Here is an 8818-nt window from a genome sequence, read left to right as displayed (position 1 = left end):
TGAAATTGGCAACCAATGCCAACAACTTTAGAATTCAAAATGTGGTATGTTGGTGATATTTGAACCAATATACCTATTGTCTATGAAAAAGTCAACATTTTAGTTGACTAATGAAATGAATAGTAACCCTACATGTAAAGTACAAATATTCAAAAAATGATTTTGTAATATGTCCTAGTAGTCCTAATGTGATTGGTTTGGATAGGTTGGCATGCCAATAGGGTTCTGATAGCAGTACTGCATATGGCTTCATGCCATTTTGTGATATGATAGCCTATGGCTATACTGATTATGATGTTATACTTGGTTTTATGCCTTATTGTTTTTATGGCTTATTAGCCATTCTGTCTGCACACTTGGAGACACATTGTGACTGATGGTGTGACGGCCCGAGGTACCTGGTACCCAGTGCTAGTTTACCCGTTTATCTAGTCTAGTCAATTTGTATAGGTTCCTTGGGCATAGAAAAATATAAATGTAATTGAATTGATTATTAAAGGAAGTAAGGAAAATAAATATCAAGATAAGAACAAGAATGATTACAATAAAATGAAGCTCAAAATCATCAAAGAAAAAGATTAATAAAATGCTAGAAAGAATTGAAATGAATTGGAACAATATTAAAATTTAATTATTATGAAAGAATTGAGCGCTTCTGAAGAGGAATAAATTAGAACAAAGAATAGTTAATACTAGAAGTATTATATGAAATTAGATCAAATTCCAGAGTATCCCAATTTTGATCCATTTCTTTCTTTATTGTACATTATTTTCTTGTTATATTATTGTACCACTAAGCAGCAATGCTTGGCGTGATGGATTTGTTTCCTCGTGCAGGTACTGAAGGTAAAGCCCAGCAAATATTAAACAGAGATTTTAGAGTTCTGATTTGCAGAAGTGTTTGAAGTATTCAAGGTTGTCACCTCCTCAGCAATGCATGTAGATAGGGCCCATATAGGTTATATTATGTATTTTGTACATTATAATTAGTTATTATTTGTAATGTAAACTATGAATTGTATGTTGAAATATAGATTATGGAATTGTAATTAATTTGTAGATCATATAAATTATGAATTTATGTAATCAGTCTATAAATCATGTAAATTAATAAAACTTGACAATTTATATATATAAATTGTGCATGTATGGAAATGCATGAAATGAATATGTAATTGAGATATATGAATGAGATGTGAATTACAAGAATTGAAAGTGACATGAATATGATGAGCATGAATGATATTTTTATTGTAAAATATTATTGAAAATTTCAAGCAGGTAAATAGTGAAATACGTCAATTGATAATAAAATAGGGAAAACTCCACTGGTTTCTGTTAGTAGTATGCCCTAGAGCATATCATTTAGTATGTATCTTGTACATAATTTTATTAATAAAAGGCATTTCCACTTTTCCATTTACATAATATATTTATGTGTAATAGAAAAGGTCCATTGATATTTTGTTAGAAATATTATTCTTAAGTTGTTAAGAATATGAGTGACAATATTTCTAGCACAAAGTATCATAAATAGGTTCACAATCGAGGATACTTCATAATAAGGACATGACTTATCCAGAAAGATTGTATTCATGTTTGTTCCCAAGTTATTTATATGAGATATAAATAAGATGGAATGGTGAGTCTCATGCCATATAACAAACATGATAGGCACTTATAAATGATAAGTAGGTCAACCAAGGATGCTTATGACAAGCACATGGAGTTTACTCTTGTCAATATTTTGTCATAAATCATATCAGTGCATATAATCTTTAGACCTGAGATAGCACAGTTATCTTGTATATAGATAGTTTGAGTTTGATACTGCTTTCATACTTGTACTATGTATGGGTATATGGGCATGTGTTGGCTCCTGCTAGTTATATATGGAGGTAGGTGTTGATCAAGATGGAATCTGTTCCTCTAAGTAAATAGAGATAAAATCCTATGTTCATTTAATTGTTCTTGATGTTTCAAGTTCCTGCCAGACAGATAGATTTATTCGTAAAAGAGTTTCGATGAGAAAATCTTTTAATCAAGAACTGAATTAAAAGAGAACATAATATTCATAGCAAATGGAGTTTGACATAAACCATGACTCAAATTGAGTTGGGATTTTGTAAGAGAGATTCTAGTGCATGGTAACATATGATTATAGGTTCATTTAAGGTAAATCTTATTACTAATTGGGTGGCCATGGCATGCTATGCTAGGTGTTAACCATGGTCTATGAGGTTCATAAAATGATTTAGAGAAATCATTTATGGTAAGAAAGAGTTCTGATGATATTAAGAGTTGATATCATGTCTCATTGCCAATTAGTGATGAGCCTAGTTAGTCACACACATACACAAGTTATCACCTATTTAAATATGATTTAATTAATTAATTAAAGAGTTTAATTGATTAATTAAATAGGTTTGGTTTGCAATTAAATTGCAAAGTCCCTAGCATGACTTGAAACCAAATCTAGATTATTGGATGTGTAGTATAAATTAAATTTATATTTAAAGTGTTTAAATATGAATTTAATTGATGAGAAATTAATTAATAGAGATTAATTAATTAATTTATATTTGATATAAATTAATTAGAAGAAGAAAATAATTATTTTGGGTTAAGAACTCAAAATTAAGACACAGGGGCATTTTGGTCATTTCACAGTGTGACACGTGGCACTATGAGATGGTGACACATGGGATTACACATAAGCTTGCCAAATGTTTTTTTAATCATGTAAGATGATTAAAATCAAGATTAAATATAGGTTTGACACTTGGCACAATGTGATTGGGTCACTTAAACCTAGAACTAATCAAAAGGTGACATGTGGCTAGGGTTTAATGTGTTAACCTAGCTATTTAAGTGTGGTTATGAAAAGAAAAAATAACCAGCAGCCTCTCCTCTCATTTGTCACGCCACTTTGAGCCTCTCCAGCTATTTCTCTTCATCTCTCATCAATTCAAAGAGATTAGCCATCAATCTCTTGAATTAAGAACACTAGAAATTGTTTCTAGTGTCCTGTTTACATCTCTAATCTCTTAAAAGGCAGAACTTGAATTTCTTATTAATAGAAAAAGCTTTAGAGGCTGTTCAAGGTCTGCCATAGGTGTTCTTGGTGTGGACAAGCTAGAGGGACAACATTTGGTGTCCTGAAGACGAATCTCAAAGGCGCAGACACGCTGCAGTGCATCAAGAGGTTAGTATAATCGTTCTTGATTTAATCTAGGGTTCTAAAATTAATCTGATTAATTTTAAAATCTTAAATGGCAAATACAGATCCAAAAACATATTAAAAGAGTTTTAATATGTTGTTTATCATTGAAATCAAATAGATAAAAATAAATCTTGCATGGTGCATGTGACCCTAGGCGAAATTTTTTGAATTCAATGGTATAATCTTGTGTTTTTCACGCTTCCGTTCCTTCAATTGGTATCAGAGCCACTATATTTGCCATTTAGATTGTTGATTATATGATTTAATTGTATGATTTGATCATGAGATGATTGATTTATTGCTGGTTGGATCAAGAGGTGTGGCGGCACACATGGTGAAGCCACCATTGGTGGCGGCAATAATGGTTCCATGGGTGGTTCAAGGTTTGGCTTTTAATTCTGCAATTGTTGTATGATCTAAGGCTTATTCTTTGACTAATTAAAGTGTTTAATTAGTTGTTTTAATCACACAATTAAATTATGATTCAAATCAGAATTTTAAAATTTGTTTGAATGTGATTCAAATCTGAATTTTAAAAGTTGTTTGAATGTGATTCAAATCTGAATTTTTAAAGTTGTTTGAATCATATTTAAATCTGATTTTTTAAAATTGATTCAATAAAATTCAGATCTGATTTTTTAAAAAATATTTGAATGTGATTCAAATCTGATTTTTTAAAAAATGTTTGAATGTGATTCAAATCTGAATTTTTGAAGTTGTTTGAATGAGATTCAAATCTGAATTTTTAAATTTATTTGAATCATATTCAAATCTGAATTTTTAAGTTGAATATGAGATATTCAATTTAATTTAAGTATGTATGTTTTATTTAATTGTTAAATAGTGATATGCATGATGGATGATCATGGACTATAAAAGACTAATGTGATTGGATTTATTTCTTTTATGTTTCTTTGGGATTGTAAATTAATTAATTTATTTTAATTTATTTTGGGCATGTATTATTAAGTTTGTAATATTTTTGGGTTGTAATTTCATTTATTTAAGTTCTTGTAAATTCGCCTTGGTATGCCAAGGATTACTATGTAATATTGGATTGCAAGAAGTTCAAGGAGGTCAAGAGCATTGGTGGGACCAGTGGGAGGAATTCAATATCAAGTGTTGATTATGTACTCCTTCAGCAACTCTTGTAAAATGAATGAATGAAATGCACCTAGGAATGCCCTGATTCAATTCTTGGTGGCTCAGAATTGAATCCCTTAGAAAGTCCATGATCATACCATATTTACTGCTTATCTATGAATGCATGAGATGTATGGGAATGTATGAAATTATATGATATATGCATGCTAAATGGATAATGTGCAAAGTGAGACCTTAATAGTAATAAGGATGGCTATAAAATCTTCCAAACAAATGATTAAGTTGGAAATGCTATAATTAAAGTAATTATAACATAAGCCCTTCATTGGGGCAATTATTTTAAGAAATTTTAAATAGTTGCATGAGATGCAATTAATTTAAGAGATTTTCTTAAGAATAATTGTTAAGCATGAGATGTTGTAAATATGTAAATGGTTTGGTGGCCAATATTGGATGTACCTGAGGACATTAAAATTATTTGCATAATTACTGACTCAATGGGATCAACTTAACTAATGCAAGATAAGTCAATAATGGATGTACCTGAGATTTTGAGCATTAGAGGCTAGGAAAAGGATTGAACCTCACATGAAGATGTGATGGGCAAGGAGTTGCTCACTTATAGTTTATTGTAATTCCAATAATGGATGTACCTGAGGATGATCAATAGAATTATAAGAATTCAATCACCCACTAGAAATCCATCCAACTAGGATTTCCGTTTTCTACTCTGGAAGTGTAGGATTCGCTAAGTTAGTGGGAGGACCAATTTGATTAAAAGACCATAATCATTTTGGTTAATTACATGATACATTTACTAATTAATCTGGTTATTTTCTGCAGTTAATTTTTTGATAAAAATGAGCACAAAACAACCACCACCATCCAATATCCTTGCAAGCATACTTGATCACAACAGGTTGACAGGACCTAATCTGTCTGATTGGCTAAGAAATTTGAAACTTGTCCTGAACCTTGAACATATAGGATATGTTCTAGATTCAAATGTTCCTGGTCCCTTACCTCCAGAGGCCACACAAGAGGAACATGAAACTTTGGACAAGTGGAAGGAGCATGATATGAGAGCTAAGTGTTACATGCTTGCTTCCATGAGTAATGAGTTACAGAAGCAACATGAGAACATGCAGAGTGCGAGTGAGATCCTCCTTCACCTACAAGAGTTGTATGGTGAGCACAGCAGGAATGCTAGGTATGAGATATCTAGACAGCTATTCCGTATGAAGATGTCTGAGGGACAGAATGTTGGGGATCATGTCTACAAGATGATTCGGCTGATTGAGCAGTTGGAACATCTTGACTTCAACATGGATTTCCAACTACAAATGGATTTGATCCTTCAGTCCCTTCCTGAGTCTTTTGAGAATTTTGTGACAAATTTCCATATGACTAAACAGGAATGCACCTTAGCTGGTTTACTTAACATGCTGGTTATTGCCCAAAAGAATATGCCAGGCAATAAAGGAAAAGAGGTAGCTTTGGTTGCATCTTCTTCTGCTGGAAAGTCCAACAAGAAGAAGGGCAATAAGAAAAAGAAACTTCAGATTCCTGGTCCTTCCAAGAAAATAGCTAAACAGAAAGGGAAGACCAAAGCTGACAAAGGCAAAGGAAAGTGTTTCCACTGCCAATAGGAAAGTGTTTCCATTGCCAGTAAGAAAGTGTTTCCACTGGCTAGAGTATAGCAATCTAAAAGAATGCAATGCCATGGTGAAAACTAACTCAAGTTCAAAATATATTTGGCACTTAAGGTTATGTCATGTTGCAGAAGAAAGGATTGCAAAATTGGAGAAAATGGGGATTCTATCCTCATTGGGCTCTGAGCCTACTCCAACTTGTGAATCTTGCCTTCAAGGCAAAATGACTAGATCACCCTTTGTTGGACAAGGGCTAAGAGCTGAAAATATTTTGGAATTAATACATAGTGATGTATGTGGTCCATTTAAAGAAATGGCTAGAGGGGGCTTTCATTATTTTATTACCTTTACTGATGATAAATCAATGTTTGAGTATTTGTATTTGATGAAATACAAACATGAATCTTTTGAAAAGTTCAAAGAATTTAAATCTGATGTAGAAAATCAAACAGGAAAGAGTATTAAAGCTCTTCGATCAGATCGTGGAGGTGAATATTTGAGTACTGAATTTGATGAATACTTGAGAGAGCATGGCATTGTTTCTCAGTTGACTCCTCCAGGAACGCCACAACTGAATGGTGTATCTGAAAGGAGAAATCGTACCCTATTGGATATGATACGTAGTATGATGAGCTATACTGATATGCCAATCTTCTTTTGGGGATTTGCATTAGAATCAGCTTTGTATATTCTGAATAGGATTCCATCAAATCGCTTTCTTCCACACCTTATGAGATATGGCATGGAAGAAAACCAAGTCTAAAGCATGTTAAGATTTGGGGTTGTTCAAACATATCAAAAGTGAACACCGATAAATTGGAGACCGATCGTAAAAGGTCGATTTGTTGGATATCCAAAAGATAGTTTTGGATATTATTTTTATTTGCCTACTTCACAAAAGGTTGTGATAAGTAGAGATGCCACATTTCTTGAACAACAGTTTGTTCAAGAAGGAGGCAAAGGAAGGCAAATAGAGTTAGAATTGGAGAATTCGACCAACCAATGCATCGATGGATATAAATCCATCTAGTCAACCTATACCCATTGATGAAACATCTACAGCTTGTTCCTCGTAGAACAACTGTGGTATCTCACCCACCGGTGAGATATGGTTTTCTTCATGAAGAAGAACAAGAGTTGTCTACTCATGAAGAAGTAGATCATGGAGATGATCCACTTACCTATGAAGAAGCTATATCAGATATAGACTCTTCAAAATGGATTGATGCTATGAAATCCGAGATTGATTCCATGTATAAGAATCAAGTTTGGGATCTTGTTGACCAACGTGAAGGTATTGTACCTATAGGGAACAAATGGGTTTTCAAGAAGAAAATTGGTTCTGATGGAAAGGTAGAGACCTATAAGGCAAGGCTAGTAGCGAAAGGGTTTCGCCAAAGGCAAGGAATAGACTATGAGGAGACTTTCTCGCCTGTTGCCATGCTTAAATCAATTAGGATTTTATTAGCAATAGCTGCATACTATGATTATGAGATTTGGCGATGGATGTCAAAATGCTTTTCTCAATGGATACATTGAAGAAAACATTTTCATGGAACAACCTAGGGGATTTGAATCCCAAGATGGTTCCAAGGTATGCAAGCTAAAGCGATCCATTTATGGGTTGAAACAAGCTTCGAGGAGTTGGAACATCCGTTTTGATGAAGCCATTAAATCCTTTGGTTTTATCAAAAATGAGGATGAGCCATGTGTATATAAGAAGGTTAGTGACAGAGCTATCACTTTCCTTGTTTTATATGTGGATGACATACTATTGATAGGTAATGACACAGGTATGTTGACGACTATAAAGGTATGGTTGTCAAATACATTCTCCATGAAAGACTTAGGGGAGGCAACCTATATTCTTGGGATTCGCATCTATAGAGATAGAGCGAAAAGAATAATTGGTTTATCCCAAAGTCTATACTTGGAAAAGGTGTTAAAGAGGTTTAACATGCTTGATTCCAAGAGAGGATTGTTACCAGTGAGACATGGTATCCATCTTTCTAAAGAGATGTCTCCAAAGACACCTGAAGAAAGAGATAAGATGGCCAGGATTCCATATGCTTCGGCTATTGGAAGTATAATGTATGCAATGTTGTGTACTAGGCCGGATATCGCATATGCTGTTAGTTTGACTAGCAGGTTTGGAACACTGGATAGCTGTCAAGAATATCCTTAAGTACTTGAGAAGAACTAAGGATTTATTCTTGATTTATGGAGGTGGAGACTTGCAATTAGATGGTTATACTGATTCTGACTTCCAATCAGATATCGATGATAGAAAGTCTACCTCTGGATATGTGTTCATTTGTAATGGAGGTGCGATCATTGGAAGAGTTCCAAACAGAGCACGATTGCAGATTCCACTCATCGAGGTCGAGTATATTCTCGCATCGATGTCGCAAAGAAGCTATTTGGATAAAGAAGTTCGTGATGTAACTTACATGAGTTCCTTCTATTGAGTCGCAGTTCCACTACACCGTGACAATAATGGAGCGATCATACAGTGCTAAGGAACCAAGGTCTCACCAGAAATCCAAACACATAGAAAGGCGCTACCACATTATCAGAGAAATAGTTGGGCGAGGCGATGTAGCCATGCAGAAAATAGCATCAGCTGAAAATCCAGCTGATCCATTCACTAAGCCTATGTTATAGACTCAGTTAGACCGACATCTTGAGAAGATAGGTCTAAGATATTGTAATGAATGGCTCTAGTGCTAGTGGGAGATTGTTAGTAGTATGCCCTAGAGCATATCATTTAGTATGTATCTTATACATAATTTTATTAATAAAAGGCATTTCCACTTTTCCGTTTACATAATACATTTAT

The sequence above is a fragment of the Hevea brasiliensis genome, chromosome 11 (genome assembly GCF_030052815.1).
Source record: "Hevea brasiliensis isolate MT/VB/25A 57/8 chromosome 11, ASM3005281v1, whole genome shotgun sequence".
NCBI lineage: Eukaryota > Viridiplantae > Streptophyta > Magnoliopsida > Malpighiales > Euphorbiaceae > Hevea > Hevea brasiliensis.
Note: the sequence above shows the minus strand (reverse complement) of the source record.